Source organism: Anthonomus grandis, chromosome 7 (assembly GCF_022605725.1).
Source record: "Anthonomus grandis grandis chromosome 7, icAntGran1.3, whole genome shotgun sequence".
NCBI classification, from domain to species: Eukaryota; Metazoa; Arthropoda; class Insecta; order Coleoptera; family Curculionidae; genus Anthonomus; species Anthonomus grandis.
Window position 1 is genome coordinate 35,366,189 of NC_065552.1, and position 27,909 is coordinate 35,394,097.

The 27,909-nt window shown below is 32.1% G+C and overlaps 1 protein-coding gene and 1 long non-coding RNA gene across 4 annotated transcripts in view; both read left to right on the forward strand.

Annotated features, from left to right (window-relative positions):
• Positions 1-27,909, forward strand: part of LOC126738775 (teneurin-m) — a 326,951-nt gene that overhangs the window by 35,526 nt on the left and 263,516 nt on the right. The gene's annotated exons all lie outside the window — the stretch shown is intronic.
• LOC126738787 (uncharacterized) lies at positions 17,422-17,911 on the forward strand. Its single transcript, XR_007661445.1, has 3 exons — positions 17,422-17,624; positions 17,688-17,781; positions 17,846-17,911. It is a non-coding gene; the product is annotated as an uncharacterized LOC126738787 (long non-coding RNA).

The window sequence follows — 27,909 nt, forward strand, 5'->3', positions numbered from 1 at the left end:
GCTTCCCATCCTTTTTGATTTCGGCCGCTTCCGTTTACGGATTATTTATTTATTACTTGACAATTAGCCTCGGTTCTGGCTAACCGACGTGCCCGTTTATCTCCGGACGATGGAGGAAAATGAAAGGAATTACCGAATTAGGTAATTACATAAATTGGGGATGATTTTTTCGTGTCACAGTAATAAAGAATTTTTCCGCTACAAGGGAAAATTGATTCAAAATATATCACTTTCTAGTAGTAATACGAATCTGGTGTCCACGAATTAAATCACAAGAATGCGCTCTTAAAGATCCTTCGAGGTATTTACTGCTCCCTTATGATACAGCTACTCTAGACCTACAGAAAATATCGCAAGGCGTTAAATCTGGGGAGCGAAAAGGACAAGAAATGAGTCAATTTCGCCATATCCATTAATTCAGAAACTCATTGCTTAGATACTCATGAACTTCTCGTCTAAAATACAGTGGGAGCTCCATCATGTATAAACCAAATGATTTGTCTCACATTTAGAGGAACATCTTATTGTTATAGCAAATGGTGTCCAAGAAAATCTAAATAAATTACACCGGTTAGTCGAGATGAACAAAAGTAAGGTCCAATAAGCATGCCAATTACCACGCCAGCCCAAATATTTAATGAAGATCTATGTTGAAAATATGGTCTTTTTATAATATCGGGATTTTTTACTTTCCAAACATGATTATTGTGGAAATCTCGTGTAAATGGAGCCTCGTGTGTACACAAAATTAATTTGATAAAATCTTAATTTCTGCTGAACTGTTCTAAAAGCCACTGCAAAAATACAACTCTTCCCGGATGATCTTAGGTTGCAACATTTGTATCCGTTAATAATGATAAGGAAAAGACCTCTTCCGTATCCGTTGCCGTATTATTTCATGAGTAATGACGATTAAAATTTCTTCGTCAATTTGTGATATTTCAGGTTAAGTAGCTCTTCCAGCATGGCGTCCTCATTGTTCTTTAAAATGCCTTATATCATGAAGTTCATTAACTAAATTTACAAACATACGGGGGCGAATGATTTCTTAAAGGAATCCTTTTCGCATAAAACATGCATACTGCGATTGCATTTTATTGTAAATCATCATACATAAGTATTATGTCCACTAGTTCTTATCTACTATACTATTTCTCACTTATACAAGAGATCGAACCGGAGATTCGCACTGAAAACCATACTATAACACCAATTTTGATAAACAGTAAGTAAACAAAAAAAGATATGAATTTACATGTTATTCGCTGAAAATATCAAAAAATTTGCTTATCAACATCCTTATTTTTTTTGTTACTAGTTAGACTGTTATTTTCTTTAATTACTTCGTTCCCTTTCACTAACAAATATACGGTAATTTTTATTTAAAGACTATCTACATTGATCATCATTGGTTTGTTCTAAGGAAACTAGGACAGAGAGTGTAATCGATGGTTGAAGTGAATTAAATAAACCAACTAATAGGTTTTTCACGTTCATTTTTTCTCTCATTCCTTACGTAGAACTGGTATTTAAGATATGCAATACCCAGGTTTATCATCTATAGTTTTAAGTGTGGTGTTTGGGATATTCGTGAAATATGGTCCAACGGAGATACTCACATGTTGAGCGCCAAAGTTCCACTCACTTTTATCGAGTTGGATATTTTTCCAGGAAGCAATATACTTATTATCTATTTATTACTATAGAATCTGCCTTGAAAAGTGAAGTTCAAAAATTTGTTAAAATCTATAGTAGGCTTGAAACTAAATTCTTTCAAGGAGACAAGGATTGTAAATTGGGAAAGAAGGGCTTTATCGCCTATAATTTAAATACTGAAAATTAATTATTTTTCTTATACGGCTTTAGATATTTGTGGAATATGGTTCATTCAAGATACTTACATATTGGGCGCCAAAGTTCCACTCACATTTGTCAAATTTGATCATTTACCAAGAAAGGAATATAATTATTTTATTAGGATCAGCCACAAAAAAATTTTCTCTCTAAAAATAGAGCTCACATTAAATTTTTTTTATGCAAAGTATCTCCTCTGTTGTCTATAAGCCTTGCGATCGTCCTCATTAGAAATGAAGTCAGGCTTATGGCCCTAAGGGACATTAGTTGGCAGTAGTCTCTTTTGCTCGGTTTTGGGATAAAGACCACTTACCCCATTGAAATGCTGGCCTCAACAACTTTCTATAAGTAAGAGCAGCGGAATTCGTATTACCCTTCTAGTATACGGATTCTGCTTTTTTTTCATTTAATCGATTAAATCAAACAGGTTTACTTTGGTATAGGCCTATAAGATATAGGCCTAGACCTATACAGTACTATGCCTATACAGGCCTATGCCTATACAGCTCTCTGTTGACCGTAGACCACAAAGCTCAATGTTTTCTTTGGTGTTATGAAAAAACCAACTGGAATGATGGGTGGTCTACTGTGACATTCAGTGATAAGTCACCATTGTCTTCATCCTTTGTTCATCAAATGGAGATATAATATTCTGGCGGAAATTTTCTACGGATAAGGAAGTTGTATGTTTGTATATGATAAGTAAATTTATGTGCCCGACATTATAGCTTACTGGATTTCTGAATAACAATTTCAAATTTCTGGATAATAATGCTCATAGAGTCAGAATAGTACAGGCACGGCTAGCATTTAATGAAATTAATAATTTAGCATTACGCCCACTTTTTCAGATTTACACTGCATTGAACATGCGTTAGATATGCTTAGAAGGGCAAGAAGGGCTGAGGAAATTTCTTCCACATTTATGAGATACCTTTGATCAAAACGACTTGGATCATTTCTTTATGCCTCAGCAAGTTGACGCAATTATAGCTAATAGAAATGGAATTATTCGCTATTAATATGTTTTTAAAAATAAAGAACTCTACCAATGGCCGATTTTTGATCATGTCGATGGTCGGTATAGCCCTCAATTTCTCTGGCAATTCGGTTTTTAATGTCTATTCTTTGAGGGTACATTTTAGTAATGGATATTAAAAAAAAAATCGCATGGAACTAGATATGGTGATGTTTGAACAAGAATCATTGTTTCATTAATTCAACATTTTCATCTGTTGTTGATGTGCTAGAACATCCAAAGTGATGATTACTGGTTGCTTCTAGGTAAACCAGGGAAGAGAGTGTAGTCGTAAGTCGATAATAGTTGATTAAAATGACTTGAATACACCAACTAAAAGGATTTTTACGTTCATTATTTCTCTTCTTCAATGCGTTGAATTAGTATTTAAGATATCCAATATCCTGAAAGAGAGGGCCTTTATCGCCTATAGTTTTAACATCGAAAATTGAATAATATTTGGGATTCTCGTGGAATATGGTCCAATGGAGATACTCACATGTTGGGCGCCAAAGTTCCACTCACTTTTGTCGGATTGGAATTTTTCCAGAAAAGAATATACTAATCATCTATTTATCATTTCAGAATCTGACATGAAAAGTTAAGTCCAAATATTTTTTCAAATTTATACCAGGCTTAACTATGTAAAAACTAACTTTTCAAGGAGACAAGGATGGTAAATGGGGGTGGAAAGAAAAGGGTTTATCGCCTATAGTTTTAAAACTGAAAATGAAATATTCCTTTTTTATACTTCTTGGGATATTTGTGGAATATGGTCTATTTGAGATACTCATATGTTAGGCGCCAAAGTTCCACTTAAGATTTTATCTCGTAAAGGCAGGTATTTACTCATTGTGTCTACAATCTAACATTATGCAGTCGCCAATAGAGTGGTTCACGGTTTCTTCAGTTGAGTCACATAAACAACACTTCAAATTATCAATGTTTTTACCAAGTATTCGTTTTTGTATGTTTTTGGCAGTATGAATTGGTCTTGTATTGCTGAAATATATCATCTTAACGCAAATATACTATTGATGACGTGGTTCATAATGTCCGTTTAATCCTGGTGAGATACCTCCATTTTTCTATAGTTTTGTTGTTTTTCCTCTAGGCTTTCTGTTGCATTTCGCTACTACGTTCTGCCAAAAACAATAAACTAAGAGTCAATGTAAGAGTCAAGTCTGCTTTCGGCTCTGCTGCCCTGCCCCGAAGAAGCCAAAAGTATGGATATTTCATGCAAATATACCTTGTACCCTAATTAAATTTAAGCTCACCTAACCATTTTTTGTCAAATTTTCCAAGTAAGAAATATATTTATTATTCCAAGACTAACCAGAAAAAAATGTGATTCCTCAAGGAATGCCAGGAGTATTTCTACAGAATTCCAAATAGAGCTCAGATGAGATTTTTGCCGTGAAAAGTATTTTTAGGACAGGTACAGCCAATAATGGGTGATCATTTTTTAACTACCTGAAAGAAATTTTAAAAAATTTATATATAGGCACTTAAAGCCACTTTAATTTTTTTCCAGTCAGTTTATCTCTTCTTCAGGCAGTTAAATATGACGCGACTAATTATCATATATACCTTGATTAATTATCCATAATTATTTAGGATATTACATTCTTAAAATGACATCAGTGCTGAGGCTTAGGACAGCCTCACTATATATATTTTCAGTGTTTTATCGTTGATTGAATATTTGGGAAGATACGCAACCTTATGGGCTAAAGCGTGACCGCAAATATGCGTGAAAAATAGATGGCGATTCTCTCCAGTATGCGCGAAAATAATTTCGTCCATCGCTTCTCATTAGTAATCGGCCGATCAACCCTGAGTTGTGTCGGAGAGTTTTTGCACAGGTTCGTGTTTCCCGTATTGAAATTTGGTAGTTGTTAAAAATTTTTCTTGGATATCATAATTACAAATAGATAGATATATGTAAATGTGTTTAGTTTGTGAGACAATGGCTCCTTTAGGCAAAATTAATCAGTGTGCGTATCGTGGGTGCAATAATGTAAGAAAATGTAAAAACAATATTCTCAGTTTTTTAAGAAATATTTTTAATTAAAAAAAGCTTTGCTAAATCAAATAATGTATCTTCTCTAATAAACCCATCAGAGAATTTTTCAAATTTATGTCAAAACACAATAAAATCCTTTAATGAACTTTATTATACTCTAAAAGTAAATAATAATATATGCAAGTCAATTAATAAAATATTACTAGATAAAATAAATATAAATAAACCAAACCTATGTCCACAAAGTCTTAATTGATAAATGTTTGCATTTATTAATTAAGACTTTGATTTATAACAACCTAAAATGGGAATCTCAAAATCTTATTAGAAAATCTTTAAAAAAATCTAATTATAAACCTCACAGAAAATTATCTATTTTATCTACAAAAATCAATCCGAACTCTTAAAAAAATTGTGTCTTCATGTCTATGAGAGCCATTTTCTCTTTTTCTTTTTTTTACTTTAAGAAAATTTTAAATCAATATATTATGTTTATGGTCTTTAGTATTTTAAGTATTTTCAATAATTGTTTTCATGTGAAATTCATTCATGAAAAAGATAAAAATAAAGCCTAAAAAGCCTTTAAAGTTATTGAGAAACTGGTTATAGTACGAATGGTAGCTTTCCTAATTAAAAAAAATAACATATTAAATGAATGTCGAGTAATGTTTTCATTCCTGGAGAGATTATATTTGAGCTTGAAGAAGGTCACTTTGCTGCAGCGGTATTCTGCGACTTCTCTAAAGACTTTGACAGTGTCAACCATGGAATACTGCTCGGTAAGCTTTCTAGATATGTGTTTAGGGGAGTTGCTCTAGAATGGTTAAAATTTTGTTTTGTTAGACAGAAAAAAGTTTGTTTGGCCAAATGGCAGTTTGTCTGAACTTTGTGTAGCAAGCAGGGTTCGTTTCTCGGTCCTATTTTATTTCTATTGTATATAAATGACCTGGCGTCTCTCCAGATAAAAGGATTCTTCACTATTTTTGCAGATGACACCACTATCTTATGGGCAGACAATAATAAAAGCACATTAACAAGAACAATTTCTAAAGATCTATTAATGATTAAACAGTGGTTTGATGCTAATTTGTTGTCTTTAAACATAGATAAGACTAAATTGTTAAGTTTTTATGTTCAGAGCAGTTCATGATTCACAACAAAGAATTGGAAGTGAATAATTTTAACAGATTTCTTGGAATTGTTATCGATCATAAACCTAAGTTTTATGGAGATATGTCAGGAGGCAAAAACTGGCTAGACGATGTTATGCTGTTAGAGTGGTTTTCAATGAACTGAGATTGATATCTGCAAAAACGGTCTATTTTTTTTTGCTGAAAGTTGGAACTTACTTTCATACTAAAATACCTACAGTATGGAATAACATTTTGGAGTTGCATTAGTAAACAACTTTTTGACTCGATGTTTGTTTTTAAAAAACGAGCCATTAAATATATGTGTCATAAATCTCCACAGGACATGCAGAACCCTATTTAAAGATACTTTCCTTGTGTTGCTTGTTTATTGTTGAGTCTGCTTGCCTAATATATAAAAAATATAAATTGTATCTTCAAAATAATGGCTCCTTAAAACATATTATCAGAAAAGAATACAATATTCCAATGCCCATCCCGAAAATTGAACTAAGAATTCTCTTATTTACTTAAGTATAAAAATTTTTAATCATTTTCCAAATATCATAAAAGTCTCTAGAAGTTCTCCTCGCTTTAGAAAGTCCTTAACGAAACTTCTGAAAAGCAAGTATTTTTATAGCATTAGAATTTTTTGAAGATAGTTAGGAATAGGCCAATAGTATATAATTAGTTTTTAGTAAAGATGTAAAGGTTAGAATTTGTAATGTTACTCTAAAAAATTTTTAAGTCGTCTTGCTTTGAAATTGAAAATACATTTTGTGTTTATACTAGTATGTTGAACCCACTATTGTGTATTGTTTTTAAATTATGTGTTAGTAATATGTCGATTAATGTGCCTATTTTATATCATAGAAGTACCATGTCAACAAGTAGGTACCATGTATTTATGAATAAAGTATGTTTTGAATTTTTTGAAATTCGAAATTGTATTTATTTAAGAGAGAGAGGTATATAATATTAAATAGGGATGATTCCAACTACTCACTAGAAATTACCTCGTTGAAAAAGTAATTAAAAGGGTTATTCAAAACTGCAAGTGGCCAACATGGCGTCGACAAGAAGAAAAAAAGTTCATTATGACTCTCTAAAGAAGGAACGTCATATTTAAAAGTTAAAGATGTTAACTTGTAAATGAGAGAAAGTGTTTACAACAATGTATAAATGATTTTATATTTTCAAATAACGCCAGAAAAAAATAAAAAACCATTTTGCCAAATTTCACCTTTTTCCTAAATATTAGAAAGTATTTGGCATTTTTCCAATGTTTAGATTGCATTTATTCAATCATTGCATTTATATTGCGCAACTTTCGCCTAATTAAACCATTTACTGCTCATCCTTACCTTGGACATCCTGTATAATCGCGATGAGACCCTTCATACTGTTAAACAAAATATTTGTTTTTTTTCTTATTAACTTTTTCTAGTTTTAAGAATTAGTAATTAAGTGTTTGCCTGTATTGCAAATTAAAATGTGGCCTATTTTCTATATTTTATAGTGTTATTTTTATTTTTTTATTGTTGATTTTATTTTTATATTAATTTCAGTTAAAGGTATCTATTTTTCAATATTTTTGTCCAAAAAAAGTGTACTTCACAGATCTCACTACCCTACACAGTTTTTGAGATATTGGCTGGTTTCACAAACCCGTATTGTCAAAAATCACATTACGGGCTACTTTTTGCAAAAAATTATTGACTCTAAAAAACTATAGTACCGTATATAGATACTAAATCTTTAATTATTGAATTTACTCTTTATATTTACGTGAAACCTACCTATATCATCACCTTTATTTAATATTTTTGTTAATTTTCTAATTAATAAATAAAAACTTATTGAATTTTTGTTTTGTTTTTATTTATTTATTTTTGTCTCAAAAAAGGATTTTGGTAAGTAATTATTTGTTCATAAAATTTAAGTTGTAAGAGATAGCACCTTCCAATACATTACTTGACCACCACATTTATCTAGTTATTTATGCGAGATCACAGCGCATTTAAATATCGGCAATAACAAAATAAATAAAAGCGCTGTTATCATCATCGCCCTTGTCTTAAAAAAATAACAAAACGGCCGGGCGCCCAAAGATTCCCGCGTCGTTAAACTGCAAATGGTCAATATAGCGCCGACAAAGAAAAACAAGTTGATGATGGCTCTTTAAAGACAGAACGTCGTATTTTAAATTTAAAGATGTCATCGTATAGGCCAGAAAAAGTGGTCACAATAATTTATTCATTTAATAAATACTTTTGTCATATATTTTGAAATAACGCCAGAAAAAAAAATAAAATGATTTTGCCAAATTTCAGTTTTTTGCAAAATTTAGGAAGTATTTAGATTTTATTATAAAAGGACACTATATTGCTTAACTTTCCTCTAATTATACCACCTCTATTGACGTCCTGTATAACCGTGATGGGGGGTCTTTAAACAAAATGTTTTTTTTTTGTTACTAAGTATCTTTTTATAGTTTTAAGTATGGTTGTAACTACTGGTAATTGAGAATTTTCCTGTGTCGCTTAAAACTTAAAATGTGGCCTATTTTCTATTTCTATTAACATCCTCACTCACAACCCCATACTTTACAGATCTCACTACGCTGGACAATTTTTCAGATATTGAATCACATGACAAAATGGGTTACTTTTTACAAAAAATTATTGATGAAGAAGTTATATTACCATCGGTATTCAGTCTTATGAATTATTTCAATTATTCTTTATAATATTTACGTGAAACCTCCTTATACCTTAAAATTTGTTCCACATATTTTTTGTATATTAGTTTTTAGTTAATTAAGTGCAACGGGCTTTTTATTTAAAAACTTGACCCTCTTGAACACAAAATGGAGGAAACATAATGTTTGTTGGAATTATAACTTGTATAAAACTTTGTTGGTAATTTTGTAAAAATAGCTTTTTATATATATTTTTGTATTAATTTTTGTCTCAAAAACATATTTTAATAAGTAATTATTTGTTTTTAAAATTTAACTTTTAAGAAATCAATATGCCTCCACCCTTAAGTATATCACTTATCACTTGACCACCACATAAATGACACCGTGTTGTATGTTGAAAAAAAATAATAAAAACATGATTGGCAGCATCATCCCATATCTTAAAAAAATATCCAACACGGCCGCGTAACCGGAGATTCCAGCGTCGTTGAAAACCTGACTCAAAGAAGCCAAAAGCCAAGTCCATGCAGCTAAGATAATTCGTACCTAGATTTGACGCTTCGCGGCAGCACCACACGGTGCACGAAACTGAACGGCAATCCGATAGTCGACTGGGTACACTTTTTAACACAGGATTGCGTATCTTCCCAAATATTCAATCAACGGTTTTATGCAAAGTAGATAACTTTATTGAAGCACGTGACTATGCTGTAAAAATCTAAAAACATATATAAATATATATTTTCTGTACTGGCAATATGTTTAAGGACAATGGCAAGTGTATATTCATTTGATAATTCAATTAAAAGGCGTCCAGTAAGAAACCATGAAAATAATTTAAGTTAAAGTGGTACCACATAATCAGTACTTTGAGAAATTTTGCTCTATTTAGGAACCCTTAGTCATTCTTTGATTTTTCGAATCTTTTAAAGAATTTAAACTTTATTTATACCATGTATCTTTACACCAAGCTCTATCAGAAAATAATTTTGATAAATGTCTCGACTCGTGTTATTGCCCTAGAGAAATATGCAATATCCAGTTTTAAAATCATAAAATTTGAATTAGGTTTCAAATTTTTAGAATTGAGGAAGCTAGTTTTTCTAGTAATGGTAAATCGTCACATATTGGCTATTTACGATTAATGAACATTTAAATAATGAATCATATATATTTTTAAAGGCTTAGAATTCTAGAAATCATCATTCTACACCAAAAAAAAGCTACTGCTGAAAATTGAAAGATTGCAACTATAAGAATAATCTATAGTTAATAATAATCCATATATTTATTATCAAAAGAAAATAGCGACTCTTAATTTATTCGTATTTTATAAAAACAAAAGCTGTAGTAAAAGTGTTTAAAAAAAATAAATAAGGTTAACGTTAGTGCAAAGAGACTTTCAGATTAAACACGCAACACACTAAAAAATAAAATATGACCGACAATTTAACCCGCATCAAATCGTCCCATTAAGCAAAACCGTAAAAATGTATTTACTTGGGACATTAGATAATTTAGTAAAGTAATGAAAAATTGTCATATTTATCACCTTCCGCGTCATTTCCCCCCTCGACACATGATAATGAAAAATATCAAACTATTTGCAACAAAACAACTCATTTGTAACACGAGTTTTTTCCCTGGGGTGCAAATAGCCCCCATTCGCAGCGTGGAGTCGCCAACGTTTCTAACAATACCCTTTTGCCATCAAAACGAATCCGATCTAATCAGGGTTGTAAAATTAATTCGACCCATACAATAGAGGTAGGTTGCGTATGATAACCATCTTTTTGCCGTGTATGAATGTATGTACGGAGGGTACGTATTACGGATAAATGAGGGGCGTTTGAGATTTTCTTTATATTATACGGGGTGTTCAAAAAATAGACGAAGATATTTCAATGGGTGATTCCTTGTAAAAAAATATGTACACTCGATTTAATTATTTTTATTTTTAACTTTTTTATAAAACTAGTTTTATTAGTTATTATTCCGGTGAAGTGAATTTTAGATTATATAGTTAAAAGACGACTACATTTACAAGCAGATTTGCAAGGTAAATATAACGAGGCAAACAGTGAAAATGAAAATCCGCTAAGCTAGAAGTTTCCTGAGACAGAGTCGCTTTAATTTTCAGCCGTCTCTTCCGTCTATAATAATATTGAAATAGAAGCAGCCTGAGATGTCTCCGTGCGGCAATTTCCTTCTTTGTAAGTGCGGCCAAGTATTCGCGCCGGTTACCCCCGCTCATATTATAATGGGGATTTTCTATTTTTGTCATAATAAAATTAAATTCGAAAAAAGTATTTTAAATTAATCAGCTCGAAAGCACAAAGCAAAAGCTTAGTAACATCCAAAATAAGCGAAATTAATCCGAGTATTGAATTACTGCCTGAGTAAATTTTTTATCGGTTCAGAGGTCGGCACGAAACAGCCATGTTTATTGTTGGATTTGCTCGGCATGGTGTTCTACATTTCCGCCTGAATAATTGAGGAGACCAGCTGCGGTTGGTTTGCCACAAAAATGAAAAAGTTATTTCCGAAACGGGATCTATGAATAATGGTTGTTTTGTCGCTTCATTGTGGGCATAATCGTTACTTTTACATCAGATAACTACACGTGCTGAGAATCTTTACTCGATTATAATATTTAAGTGACACGCTTATTGTAGCAGTGTAAAATATTTAAAGGTATAAACGTATATATTATAAACACCCTGTATTCGTTTAAAAGTGTCTCAACACTCTGAGAGTTATTCTTACATCCTTGAAAATCTATACTCTAAACATAAGTAATAATATAAGATTGAGAGAGACTCAAAAAAGTAAAAGAGGCACTTTGACTTATAAAGAACCATGTATATAGAGTGGACATAATTTACCATGTTTGGTGGTGTTTGTTGAATGCTAAAATTGGCAAAATAAAAGATATAGATATAGATGAACAACTCAAAGGAATAATTGGTTTGTTCGGCTTAGGGACAAGAAATGAACGAGGTGAACAAATGCTTCAATTCTGCCAAGAACAAAATCTCATTATCGCAAAAACATTATTTGCACATCATAAAAGACGCCTATACACATGAACATCACCAGGAGATAGATACAGAAATCAAATTGACTACATTATGGTCAGATCTCGCTGGAAATCCTCCGTCGTTAACTGCAAGACGTACCCTGGACCTGTCTGTGATTCAGATCATAATTTATTACTAATGAAGTTCAGGCTCCGTCTAAAAAGAATCTACCACCAACACAACAGGATCAACATGACGGAAACAGCCAAATGGCAATTTCAAGAAGAAATACAAAACAAATTGGAGGCCAAAAAACATGATATAATGAATAAACAAGACCCAGACCAAGAATGGGAAGCATTGAGAAATGTTATTAAGACGACAGCAGATCACCTTCAACTAACACATAACCCCATAAATCGGCCAAACAAACCCTGGATCACACAAGCGACCATAGAAACAATTAACAAACGAAAAGAAATGAAAAGGAAGGGCACCCTAACGAGAGAAGACTGGGACCTGTACAAGAGGTTAAATAAAAAGATACAAAGACAATGACAGGATAAAAACAACTACATTAAAAAAATATGCAGGGATATAGAGGAACAACATCAACTCACCTATGACACTAGAGACTTGTATCAAAAAGTAAAGGAAATAACACGCAAATTCAAGCCAAAGACTTTTACAATTGAAGACAAGGACGGAAACATAGTATGGGAAGATGAAAAAGTGATCGAACGATGGAGACAATATTGTGAGGAATTATACACCGAAGAAACCGAAATAGCGATCGAACAACAGAACGAAAACACACAATTTGAAATGGAGCTCAGTATTCTTATGTCTGAAATTAAAGAAGCTATAAAAAACCTAAAGCTAAACAAATCCCCAGGAACAGACGGAGTTCGTGCTGAGCTCATAAAAGTACTAGGAGACCCGGGAACCAAAATCCTACATGATATATAAGATCTGACAAAGTGGTCAATGGCCTAAAGACTGGACAACGTCTGCATTTATACCTATTCACAAAAAGGGATCCACCAAAAAAGCGAAAATTATCGAACGATATCTCTAATCAAACATGCCAGCAAAATCGTGCTTAAAATAATAGATAGACGATTGCAAAACTACTTAGAGAGTCAAATCCCTCCAGAACAAGCAGGCTTCGTTAAGAGAAGAGGGACTAGGGACCAAATATTCAACATCCGTCAATTAATCGAGAAAGCCCGGGAGTTCAATACACCATGCTCTTGTGCTTTATAGATTACAAAAAGGCTTTCGACTGTGTTCGATGGAGTAGTCTCTGGAGCGTATTGAAAGAAATGGAAGTCCCTCCGCATTTCATATCTCTAATAACCAACCTATATGAAAATAACAATGCCATAGTTAGTCTTGACAATAAAACATTAAACATTTTCAAAGTACATAGAGGCGTCCGTCAAAGATATATCCTATCACCGAGACTCTTCAATGCCTACGGTGAATTCATAATGAGACGATCCCTGGAAAATTTTGAAGAACGTGTGTCAATCAATGGTAGAAAGATATGTAATCTGAAATACGCGGACGACACTACATTAATAACAAGAGATGAAGATGTGATGGTTACACTTATTGATCAGGTCGCTAATGAAGGCCTCGAAATAAATCTAGACAAGACCAAGTTAATGGTCATTGACAGGAGTAACACCATACAGTTAAGAAATCTGCAAAACAGAATTGAAGTAGTAGATGAATTCATCTACTTAGGGTCCCTAATAAACAACAAGTGAGGGTGTGAAACAGAAATAAGAAGGCGGATAGCATTAGCGAGGACAGTAATGTCAAACTTATCAAGAAAGACAGATCCATAACCAGAAAAACGAAAAGAGCCCTGTTAAACACCCTAGTGTTTTCGATATTTTACCTATTTAGGCACCGAATAGATGCTTTTGAAATGTGGTGCTGGCGGAGGATGCTTCGCACACCCTTGACTGCACACCGGACCAATGTGTCGATATTAAACGAATTACGAATCACCGATCGATTGTCCTTCAGCTGCCGACGCCGCATTCTGGATTACTTTGGACATATCACCAGGAGAGACCAAGACAATCTAGAAAAACTTATCGTGCAGTGAATAATTTTTGGAAAAATTGATTCTAATGCCTAAAATGAATTTTTAATTCCTTAAACATCTGGAATAAGTTAAAAACAAACATATTATTCCAGATAGTTGAGTCAAAACTCTAACTCAACTGAAATAAAAAAATTATAAAAAAATGTTCATCGTGTCCATTTAAGTTATGCCAATATAAACTGAAAGATGTGTTTTATTAGGTTTGTTCTAGCAGGAAACTTTGGATGATTTAAAACTAGTTTAATCCAAAGTATATCCCAATAAAAAGTTAAAAGTATATCCCAATTGCGTATGATCAATATAAAATTGCATTGCAAATGGTTTTGGACTTATATCTGTTAGAACACTCTTTTATAGACTAGACGTTGACAAAACCGCTAATGTTGTTTGTTGGTTAGGTTTTGTAATATTTTCAGTTCCAATGCTACCTTAAAACTTGTCTAGCAACAAAGTTTCTATGGTCAGTAACGTCCCTATTAATATTTTGATTATCGTCATTTTAGTAAAAGACTAAAGTTTTTTTCATTTTGTATGCTGGAAAAAATATGCAGAATTTGGTAAATATGTTTTAGATAAGTCCTTGTACTGGATGATCTCATTTTTTTTGTCATATATTATATTTTAAGTATACGAAGCGATTTTCTAATAATTTTTTTTAATAGAAGGAAATACGGTCTATAGAACATTTTAAAACAAAAAATTTTTTTAAGAAATCAAGACAATTTTTATACTGATGTCCTTTTCAAAATATCAAAATGCAAAAACTTTTCTATAAGTCAATTTTTCACGAAAGAAATTCGATAGGGTACTTGACAAAAATCCATAACATAAAAGTTATTAGAGAAAAGTCAGCACTAATTAACAAAGGCAAATATAAATTCTGATTTTCAGGGGTTCATCAGACCCCAAAACATCTCTTATGTTTTATAAAGCTTTTACTAGATCCTTACTAGATAATGAAGCAATTTTTATGGTTCTGCTACCAAAACTAGATTAGATAAAATCGGCAGTATCCAGTAAACGAAGAAAGTACGTCAAAGGAAGAAGATATGTTTATATACAGAGGTCGGCATAAGTCATATAACCAATTTGCATACCAAACAAAAAGAAAAAAAAACGATACAGGAAAATAGTTTATTGCTTTGATTATTTCCATACAAAAGTGATTATGATTTAAAAATTACATTTTGTTTATTTTTTTTTACCGCCTTTCTCAATGCAGATATGACACCGCTTATTTACGCTTTTGCAGATTTTATCAAAGAATTCTGGGTTGTTGCGAAGTGCATCAAATTCCTCTTGAATTCTCATTTTCAAGTGTTCAATGTCAATATGTAATGGGGTGGCGAATACTTTGTTTTTAAGTACTCCCCACAGAGAAAAATCACATGGCGTTAGGTCGGGTGACCGTGCTGGCCACTCAATTCTTCCTCTTCTTCCTATCCATATACCAATCTCGGCATTCAGGTATTCGCGAACTTCAAGTCCGAAGTGCGGCGAAACGCCGTCTTGTTGAAAATAGCGAAATACGGTGACCCACAATCGTAAACTAACAACAAGTAGTGACTAGTACCATAGTCCCCATCTCTAATCGCACAAATTCGGTGAGGCAAGCATCGTTGCCGCATTCGTACTATTTTTGATTAGCGCAGGACAGTGTTAACTGACTTATGCCGACCCCTATATGTAAATTATTAGCAAACATAAAGTAACTATATTGATGATTTTTGGCATGACTGAGTCAAGAGAACCGAGGTTCCCTGGTGAGTAAACTATATTCTTATTAAATGGTAGTATTAAATGGCAACTCCTTAACATTTTTGTGTTTCATGGTACTCTCAATCTCTTGCTGTATACATGAATGAATTGCATTGTCAATACTCACGTAAATTTAATTTTAAAATACCTAAATTTTACAGCAGATATGTTGGGCTGTGGTTGAGTTAAGACAAAAGTAATTAAAATAGGTCAAAAGTTAATTTGCTTAATTATCCGTAACGTTTTTCTTAATATGGATAGTTTTATATTTAATATGGGTTCACAAAAACCACAAAAAAAAACGTTAATTAAAAAGTCACAAATTTGACTCAAACGCCTGGAATGATTATTGAAAAAAAATTATTCTAAGTGCCTAAAATAGGTTTTTAATTCCTTTAAGTCCAGGAATAAGTTAACAACAAACATATTATTTCAGGCAGTTGAGTCAAAACTCTAACTCAACTGAAATAAACAATGTATAAAAAAATTTTAATCGTGTCCATTTAAGTTATGCCTATATAAACTGAAAGACGTGTTTAATTAGGTTTGTTTTAGCAGAAAATTTGGGATGGTTTGAAACTAATTTGATGCATATCCTAATTACGTATGATCAGTATGAAACCATATTGCAAACGGTTTTAGACTTATATCTACTAAAACACTCTTTTTTAGACAAGACTTGGTTAGCTTTTGTGTTATTTTTAGTTCCAATCTTAAAACTTGTCTAGCAACAAAGTTTCTGTGATCAGCAGCATCCCTATTAATATCTTGATTATCGTCATCTTAGTAAAGGACTAAAGTTTTTTTTCATTTTATTTTTAGTCAAGTTAATCAGTTCATAAATACTGCCAATAGCAAAAACATGCTGGAAAAAATATGCAGAATTTGGTAAATGCATTTTAGATAAATCATTGTACTGGATGATCTAATTTTATTTGTTATATATTATATTTTAAGTATACGGAGCCATTTTCTATTAAATTTTTTAGTAGAAAGGGTACGATCTATAGAACATTTAAAAAAAAAATTTTGGATGCATCCTATTTTGTTCAAGAAGTCAAAACAACTTTTTACTAAATTATGTTATTTTCAAAATATTGAAATGCAGAAACTCTCTAATAAGTCAATTTTTTACGAAAAAACTTCAGCTCTTATTAACAAAGGTAATGATAAATTCTGATTTTGACTTGGACTTTCTTGTAAGTGAATGTCCTATTATCTACTATTCTACGTATCACTAATATAAAAATGTTGAAATAAATACTCTATTTATCATGCACTAACTAGTTATTGTATTTATTTTTCCAAATTAAAATTGCTAACAATCTCACAGCTGCTATGTAAAATTTAATAAAATATATTTCCAACCCAAATTAAACTCAACCTATCCTAACCCAGTCTAACCCACCCTTCTTCCAATTCATTAATATTAAAATTAAAATTGAAATTATCGACATAATTTCCATTTGTTTGTCTCATTGGCTATTGGATCCTATTTATTAAAACTTACATAATATAAATACTCTGAGATAGTAATACAAGTTATTATAAAATACTTGCTTAAAAAAATCGACAGCATAATAAATTTCAAACAAAAAAGACCCTCTGATCTGAAACCTACATGTACTAAAGAACTCTAAGAAAATAGCTTCAGAAACGCTCTTGTTATTTAATTAGTTTGATTCTCGTAAATAAATTATGTCAATAATTTGACAGTAAATTAAACGTCAACGTTAGTTTTCGACAATAAGTTGCATTTCGATGCTCATATTAACACAGTTGTTAATAAGGCATTTAAGATTTTAGGATTTATAATTCGTAATGCCTGTAACTTTACCAATTTAAAGACCATTAGTACTCTCTATAATGTCTATGTTCGCAGCATATTGGAATATGCCTCGATTGTTTGGTGTCCATTCTATTCAATTTACGTACAAATGTTGGAAAGAGTTCAGAAAAGGTTTTTGCGGTATTTGTACTATAAAAAACATGGTGTGTATCTGATGGATATATCTTATGAAAACCTTTTGGCAGAATTTAATTTAAAAAACTTAGTTCCAGAAGAACTATGGCCTGCTTGTTGTTTACACATAAGATCCTTCATAATAATAAAGATTGTTCATTTCTTCTCGAAAAACTGCTGTTAACGGTAATTATTCATAACAATAGAGATTTAGGAACTTTTTATATAAAAAAAACAAATCCCAATTTAGGTAAGAAGTCGCCAATTTTTCGAATGTCCAGTGCACCCAACCTACTATTTCATATTGACAGATTTGGGAAATTAAAAAAAAAAATATATCTATTATAGAATATTTTTAAGTTTTTTTTTTCTTTTTAGTTTGTTTTTTAAGTTACCTAATGTGTTATCTGGTCGGCAAAGAATCTATTTTTTTTTAATTTTGTAATATGTATTGCTTACTTATTGTGCTTATTAGTCATTAAGGACCAATTGTAAATATTTAATGGACTTTGTGTCTGTAGATTGCATAAATAAATAAATAAATAAAAAAGTTTTGTTGTTGGTTAAAGGGCTCATCCAAGGATCTTTTTACTCTAACGTAATAGATTTAAGGTAAACTACGTAAACACAATAAAAGAAATCTAAAAATCGTTCGGTCGTTAATTGTTCAATTACAGGTCCTTACAAAAATGTCAAAGCTACGAAATAAATGAAATTTTTAACTTAAAGGAACTGGTCCATTATCTCAAAGTGACCTACGTAACTCTCGGTCTCAAAATATATTTTTTTTGTTGATGTGTTAGAACATCCAAGGCGAGGATCACTGATTTCTTCTAGGTAAACTAGAGCAGAGAGTATAGTCGTAAGTCGATAATAGTTGATTAAAGTAACTTGAATAAACCAACTGAAAGACTTTTCACGTTCATTATTTCTCTCCTTGAATGCATGGAACTAGTACTTAAGATATCCAATACCCGGGAAGAGAGGCTTTATCGCCTATAGTTTTATTATCGTAAATTGAATGTTGGTTGAGATTCTCGTGGAATATGGTCCAATTGAGATACTCACATGTTGGGCGCCAGAGTTCCACTCACTTTTGTCGAATTGGAATTTTTCCAGGACAGAATATACTTATCATCTATTTATCATTTTAGGATCTGACATAAAAAGTTAAGTCCAAACATTTTTTTCAAATTTATACCAGGCTAAACTATGTAAAAACTAACTTTTCAAGAAGATAAGGATGGTTACATGTTTTGCTTAAAATAAAGCATCATCGGATCTTATAAACTAGTAATAACTCTCACGAGATGACCTACTTAGTAATTGTACTAAGTACTCGTTGACCGAGATTCTTGCGGTTTTAATTTTTTCTCTATGCATTTATCTGTAACTAAGGCAAGACCGCCTATCGTCATACAATAAAAATGTGTAAAAATTAGATTTATATAAAATCAACGTGTACATGTCCTGGTATAACATATAAAAGGATTTGGGCACTGGATAATGACTAGTCGGCACAGCGCAACAAGAAACCGGAAATTAACTTTTCTAACTATAATAGGTTCCTTCGAAATTAAAGGGTTTTCCACCCTGTAAAACGCACGTTAACAATTAACCTGTCCAAGGTTTATGAAGAAAAATATGTTTTTGCGGGTGTGTATCGCGTGAGACTTACCTACTTGGACTAGCTTACGTTCAAAGTTTATCTAGATAATGGTTTAACTTTTTAATTTTTTCTTTTTCTATAACCTTCTTTTGCGGCAGGTGATTTTATGTCATACATAAAATACGATCACAATACGAACAGATCATTCATTGTGAGAAACTTATTCCGAATAATAAGGGAATACGTTGTAATGAAATCACAATCTATGGAGTGCTATGAAAGCACAATGTGGAAAGAACCATGTTTATGTTTTCGTAATTACTTTACAAGAAACATGTTAATTTATTTAAAAACGTCATACTGGATCAGTAATATAGAGAAATTCGTTCCCGAGATTCGTCTATAAATAAAATATCAGTTTAGTTTCGGGATACTGCATGTAATGTGTGTCACCATGGCGTGTAACCTACTTACTTGAGGTCGGGAAGAAGGAAACGAAAAATTACGAAATAAAGAGGATAATGGGAAATGCATATTGAAGGCTGGCACATCGGGGAATTGTCTCTAGCAGACAAATGTATTTCCGTTGAATAATGCAAGTACACGAGAGCGCATAAGCAAGAACACAAAACGCCATTTTTATTACCAATAATGCAATAGAACTCGGTCAAAGGAAGATTTTATATTTTTGTGATAACTTATTATAATTCTTTTTTTTTAAGGTAACATGAAATAACTTATATAAATATTTAATGCATTTTTTGTTCTGTCTGGGTCAGTATTGCTTGGGTCATAACATTTCAACAGTGCCCTAACTGGCTTTTTTATCCAATTTTTTTTTACACGTTAAAGTCAAAGGGTGTCAAATAAGGCGAGTTCTAAATAGGCTCTTGCGTTATCGCCTTTTATTGTCCCTGAAAAAATAATAACACTTCACAAAAGAAAATTTCCATACAAATTGCTCACTTCCCCGGGGTCTTTTATCAGAACATTACCTTTTGCTCTTTTTTTTTCTTTTTTCATATCGATCCAACTTTGGAGCAGCCAAACCCTCTTGCTTCAAGAAAAAACAATTGCATCGGCCCCTTGTTATGGCAGTTGTGGCACTTTCGATCCCCCTTTCATTTTTTTGTTGTACCTAGCACCGGGCCAATTTAAAATAGGAACTTAGTGATCCGTTACTCCCCTTTTGAGAGTTCTTCACGAAGCATCAGTTTATATATAATTTTAGGGAAGTTTTCCAATTATAAAAAACTCTGGAAAAAATAACATGTACCAAGGAAAAACGGTAGGAGGAAAATTTAAGAAAAATATTTGGAAACCCAATGGTAATTAATGAAAGCCTAACTATCAACTCTGGAACGCAATTCCTGCGAATCATAGCCGTTTTTTGCATCAATTGGGACTAGTTACCTTATTAAAGAACAAACACATTAGGAACTCGGTTTATTTTTTTAAAGAATGAATTTTAACTTAACTTTTATCCCAGCACTCTTATTTCTGCTAAATCTTTCTTTGTGATTGGTCAACAATTAATCACATCTTCTAGCAAGTTCATCCACTCTCTTCTCATTTCTTGGTACACCATGTCTCCATAGCCATACACGTTTTACGTTATTACATTTCGCAGCTTCATTAGTTTCAGTAGGCAGCTCTATACCAACATTGATGTAACTTTGGAAATTGCAACTGCTTCTAAAACTTTCTGGCTAGATATTATCAGCATATGCTTATTGTTATAGGTTCTTCAATTATTTTCTAACGCACATTCGTATTGTTAAGATTTCTGTCGATATACAATGCATAATTCCTTAATAGATGAAATATCTTGTCTGTTGACTTAAAAATTCCCTCCTCAACTCCTTCATTAGTCTTTAATTATTCTGTCCACTGAACTGGATACCCGTAAATAGAACTTTGTCCTAAGTCTAAGTCCTAAGTCTTCAAATGTTATTATATTCTATCTGACATTATTTTTAATAATCAAGTAGTAGTATATAACGATCCAACAAGGCATCTATGGATTCTGTGGGTGACTCCACGGTTATGGAAACTGTTTCATGGCTTTTTTTTAGATACAAATATGAATACAAATGCAAACAGGAATACGTCTTCAAATCCTACCAATATGGTATATGCGTATGTATACGTAAAATATAAGGTAATAATACGCCCTTTAAAGTGATGATATCGCACTATAGGATCACCAATGATGACACACCAAAGTATTACTTCGATAAAATATCCATTATTACTAGATGAAATTAAACGTCCACCTGTATATCTACATAAATTCTTGTATTTTTTTTTTTAAGATTATAGCGGTGGTTTGTTATGAAATGAAAAACTCGTATAACTCAATAAATTAAAAAAAAAAATAAAAAATCTTTGTGACTTATCCACCTAGGATGTTTTAAAGAAATATGAACTTAAGCCAAGGAAGAATGCTTAACTGATTGACATCTATTTTTTCTAGATTACGTAATTTTCTTGTGAATAAGGAAGGTTTAAAGGTAGAATATGGTGTGCCAATACATTTTAAGGCCTTTCTCCCCCTCTAGAGCCCATACAGTCTCTTAAATTCAGATTATGTTGTTTGCAGAGGCAAATCTAGTAACAATTTACTACTTTATACTTAGGGTTTAAAGTAAAATCACAAAATATAAAAGATTATTAAAGGAATTAATACTTACCTCATATAGTGAATCACAACCATAGAACTCAAGACAGAAAAAATAAATTATGGTTTATTACATGTTAAAAATATACAATTATTACTTCATAAGGGTTAAAATATGGTATATTGTATACTATTTAAAGACAAAGATTTTTCTATTAAGAAACGAATTTTCACTTATTTGTGATAAAAAGTGGCTCAAGTACTGCAATTTCCATAGTGATACGCCTTGATTTTGAGAAATGAAATGGGGGTTTTCACATTTTATTGCAAAATCTTAAGGTTATGTGAGAAAAGTATGGATAGAAAAATTATAGATTTTTTTATTTCCCATAATTTTCTTAAAAAGCATTTTTTCTCAGGCAATTATTTTCTGCAAAAATAAACCGTTTTTTATTAACTATACCCTTACCCCCCCACCCACCCCACACACCTTACCAGTAATAAATTGTTTTCAAAAATCATTGTTTTCCAAAATAGTACGCAGGAATAACAGCTGGTTTCGTCGTTAATATCTAATCTAATAAAACAGTTTATTTATTTAAATTTGATATAATTATATATATTATGTATATAAATAAATATTTAATACAAAAACAATACTATTAAAATGGATATTAAGGACGAAAAACTGTGATTTTTTGAAGAATTTCTTACTGAGAAAATGTTTGGGGTGGGTGGGGGGTGTAATGGTTGTGTTAATGAAAAATAATGTTTTTGCAGGAAATATATATGTAAAATTTAATTTAATAACACTGTTTATTTAAATTTAATATAATTTTATATATGAGTACTTACTATAAAAACAGCGTTATTAGATTTGATAATACGGATGAAAAACAGTGATTTTTCAAAAGAATTTCATCAAATATTTGAGGTATAGTAATCGAGTTTAAAAACTAGATTTGTAAATCCTGTGTCAATTTTTTTAAGTCCCTAAATTTTCTCTCGTTTGTAAACAGAATCTTATATGATATACGTATATTGTACAGTTTAATAAATATACCTTGATCATAAACGGTTGATAAATATACCAAAACCAAAAATTTACTAAAAAATGAATAAATATGGCTAATCTCTTTGACATTGACCATTTACTAATGTTATAACAGTCATCCCATTTACAAACTTGTAAACTAACCCTAATTGTATTTGTTGCAAACTTTGCAACCCTTTACCTAATTTAAATAGCCTTGGTATAATTACCTCAAAATGAATATCAGCGTATTCATCTAGGATGCTCTAAAGATATATGAATCAGTTAACCATAGTCAAGGAAGAATGCTTAATTGATTCACTTCTATTTTTTTTAGATTACGTGATTTTAGGGTTAAAGGTAGAATATGTTGTGCCAATAAGTTTTAAATAAAATTATGGAAATCGTACCGGCGATGACAAGTGACATGACAAGGAATGCCAACTCCATGAAAACTAAACCTTGAGGAAGTTATAAAAAAAAACACAGTCACGTAATTATACTAATTTATGAAATGTTACTTGTAAATGTAAATCAACTTTTAAAACAATTATTATTTCCAGTCGCCATGTAGATGTAATTAATAATATATTTAAATCAATATAAAAATAATTAATCTCGTGTAATTTATCACAATTTTCCCTTGCTATTAAATTATTCTAATATATTTTCCAACTCGTGCAGAATTTCGTTGAAAAGCCTCACGTAACCTATTTTTTAAGGGTATGAAAATTATTACCGAGTTCCATCGCACAAAGTCGCTTTCGGATACAAAGAAAATATTAAGGTTTGGAAACAGTCTACGTCAGGATGGCTTTTACATATAATCTCGTTACTGTGAAAATGAAAGCAGGAAAATATGGGATCCACGGATAAAGGAAAACGTACGTCGAAGTCTAATGCGTTTGCAATTTTACAAAAATAGTGAGCATAGTGCACCTGAAAATACATTATTTTCTTGTTGTAAATCTATTTAGCTCTCATGTTTATACAAAAATAAAAAAACAAAATACGTTAAGTTATAAATGTTATATACAATTAAAAGTAAATTAACCAATAAAAAATACAATTTTAACAATTAGACTTCAGTCACTGTATAATAATATAGTTCTAAAACAAATATATCAAAAGTAAAATTACATAGTTAGATGATATAAGAATGGCATAAAGCAAAGTATAAAGTCCTAACAGTATTTATTGATAATATAGTATAAATATATATTTAGGTCAATACAAACATCGTCTAACTATACTGTGAAGGTATTTTTTTAAAAATATAATTCACTTTTTGAATGTTCATCAATAATAAGTGGCCCAATGAGCTTATTTCTTAAATGAGGGTTTTTAAGGGAGCAATAATAATGCTTGTTATGCAAATTAGCATTACCACAACTAGAAAAACTAGCTTCATCAGTTCATAAAATTTGAAAGAGGAACTGAGGATTTTCGTTGTTTATTTCTCTAAGCCAATAATAGATACAACATGATATAAACAAAGTTTAAATTCTTTTAAAATTCGGACTATAAGGATTTCTAGATGAAGCAAAATTTCTTTCGTGCTGAGAGTAAAAATCGACTTTAATTGCCTAAAAAGAGTAATTAAAATTGCTTCAAAAATCTGCATATAATTTTTTCATTTTCTTCCAGGCAGTTGGAAAATGCTCCTCCAACATTAACTGTAATTGCCTAAAAAATAATTTTCTTGACAAAAATTCAATGTGAACAGTATTTTAATTCCTGTAGGAATATTCTTAGAGTCCCTTGGAGATAACAATTTTTTTCCGGAAAATCCTGCAATCATAAATAGATTCCTTTTGTGGCAAAAAATTCAATTTAACAAAATTATGTGGCTTTTTGGCGCCCAACATGTGGATATCTCGAATGGACCATTAATATGAGAAAAGAATATTTAATTTTCAGTATTGAACTTATAGGCGATAAACACTCTCTCAAACAACATTGATCTAAGACGAATACTTGAATGCAATTATGCTAATCATTTCGCTGATTTGGCTAAATAATAATAAATATTTACTAAACCCACTGCATAATTGTAAACATCACCTAATTTTGTGGAAAGCATGGAAACTGTGTCTGAGGGTGTGACTCATTTTTATAGATGATACCGTAGAGGTTGAAGCTCCCTTTCATTCAACTGCAATATCAACATTGAAGCATTGTAGTGCATTTTTATTAAATATTCAATCCCTTCGGAATAAGGTCGATGAGCTTCCACTTCTGCTTGCTAATTTTAATTTTCCTGACATTGTTATATTAACAGAACATTGGCTTAGACCTAATGAATGTTTTTGTATTGATGAGTATGTACCACTGTCAGTTTATTATAGACAAAACTCTCTGCGTAGAGGGACTGCTGTTCTAATTACGAAACATTCTCAAAACTTTTTTTGTACTGTTGATAAGTTTGATGATGCTTCGATGAAATTGTTTAATATGTACGTTATATCAGTATGTTTCTTGACAGGTTAGATTGTCTTCTGTCCCAGCCCCCTATTGACTCGCGTGTTATCTTAGCTGGAGATTTTAATATGAACTATTCAGAAGTTTCCTTACCGCAAAGAATTTCTCTTGATGGAATCTTCAAATCATTTGCACTCACCATGCATGTTAATGCACCCACTCGTATTTCGTCCTCTTCATCGACCACTATTGATTATTTCTGCAGTAATTTGGACGGTGTTACCTGTTCAGTGCACTCAGTGGGTATATCGGATCACGAGGGTGTGTATGTCTAATTACCTGGTGACTTTAAAAACAAATCTCGCCACTGCATTGGGAGAGTATTTAGTGGGAATAATTTGAATTAATTTTCTCAATCCATTTCTTCTATTAACTGGAATACAATTCAGACTGCTCCACAACCGTTTTCTTCCTTTTATTATACATTGTGTGATAAAATACATATCTGCTTTCCCTTAATTAGACTTACACCCATCTGCCCAAAATTTGCGATTCTTAGCAAGACGCAAATCTATTGACAATCAATTCATCAGGTCTTATTTTGAGGATTATCGGAAAATTTATAGGCGTCTGATAAGTCAGAAAGGAACTGTATGACCATGAGCGCCTAGACTCGGCTAGTAATAGACAAAAGGAAAGTTGGTCAATCATTAATGAATGCAAGCAATCTTCTCGTCAGCGGTTGGTTAAACCAGACTTGGGGCTCGATGATTTCAACGACTATTTCTCTAATATTGCTGAGAAGTTACTGGAAGCAGTTCCCAGTGGCGGCGATCCATTGCAGTATCTTAATCGGAATGCTATCAACCAATCATTCTTCTTCCACCCTATAGATGCCACCAAGGTCCTTGAAACAATTCAGTGCTTGAAAAATCATAGGTCTTCGGGTTCCGATGGTATCTCTTCACGTCTGCTGTCACTTCTGCCTGCGAGCGCTTTAGGTGCTCTGGTTTGGGGCATCAATCAGTCATTGCTTTAGGGCGAGTTCCCATCCTGTTTAAAGGAAGCAATGATTATCCCTCTTCATAAAGGTGGTAGCTTGGACCAACCCTCTAACTTTCGTCCTATATCAATTTTGACTACCCTCTCCAAGGGTCTTGAGCGGCTTGCAAAAAAGAGAATTGTCTCTTTTTTGACCAAATACAATGTGATGTCCCCTAATCAGTGTGGATTTCAGTCATCTAAGGGAACGCGGGATGCCATTTTCAAATTCTTGTGAAAAGTGTGTATCTATCTATAAACTCCAAGGAGGCTGCAGCAGCGGTGTTCTATGATCTGTCCAAAACCTTCAATTGTGTGGATCATGGAATACTGCTGTCAAAGCTTGATTTTTACGGATTTAGGGGAGTGGCTTTGAGGTGGTTGAATTCATAGCTGTCTGGTCGCACCCAGAGGGTGGTTGCATCTGGATTTTCTTCAGGAATAGCACACCTTAAATGAGGTGTTCCTATTTTATTTTTATTATACGTTAATGACTTAATCTCTCTACCACTCCATGGACTAGTGGCTCAGTTTGCCGATGATACTACAATTCTGTGGCATAACAAAGATTAAAAAATAGTTAGATCTCTCATAGGAGAGGATCTTTACAAAATTTTGAGTGGTGCAAGAGTGGTGCATTTGCAATCAGCTTGTATTCAATATTGATAAGATTTTTGTTCTGAGCTTTAAATGTAATTTGGAGGGTTTTTTGTTTGATGAGCAGAGTCCACTACATGGTGGGGATTATCGTGGATTTCTCGGCCTCTTCATTGATGAGAGTTTAAGGTTTGACAACCATATTTTGGGCCTCGCTGCTAAACTTTCTTCTGTTTTGCAGTCAGGGTTGCCAGGCATGAGTTGGGAGGGTTGTTTGCTCGTTCAGTTTATTTCGCCTTAATAGACTCTCACATCCGTTATGGGTTGCCATTTTAGGTTTTGCGCTCCAAGGGACTCCTTAACTTCATTTCAGAAAAAAGCAATAAGGTATCTGTATGGTGTAGGTCTGAGAGTCTCTTGTAAACCTCTTTTTGTAGCTGAAAGAATTTTAACAGTTTTCTTACTCTTTATATATTGGAAATTGCTGGAAGTCCGTTAGTCCACCGTCCTGCACCAGTCATAATACTCGTCAAGTAAACAACTTATTTCTTTCAATCATCACTTACGAGAAACTCTCTTATATTTATTAGTCGTAAAATATTTCATCATGGTTCTTTTTTGATTAGGACTGTTACAGATCTTAAAAAGCTTAAAAGGGAATTCAATAAACTAATCTTACCAAAAGCTTACTTCAGCATTGAAGAGTATGTACTTGTTTTATGTTAGTTCTTGCCTTTTCTTTTTTTTTTTTTTTCATTGATTTTTTAAAATATGCTCCTATGTACAATCAAAATCGATTCTGTATCCTGTATCCTGTATAACCAAATAACTACTAGTTTATAAACTTTAGAATTAGAAAGCTTTTAGCACAAGTTTGTAAACTTTCTAAGTTATTCAATTTGAAAAATTTTTCAATTTGGCAAAAGTGGGTGAAACTTTGGCGCCCAACATGTTATTACCTCCATAGGACCATATCTCACGAATATTCCAAAC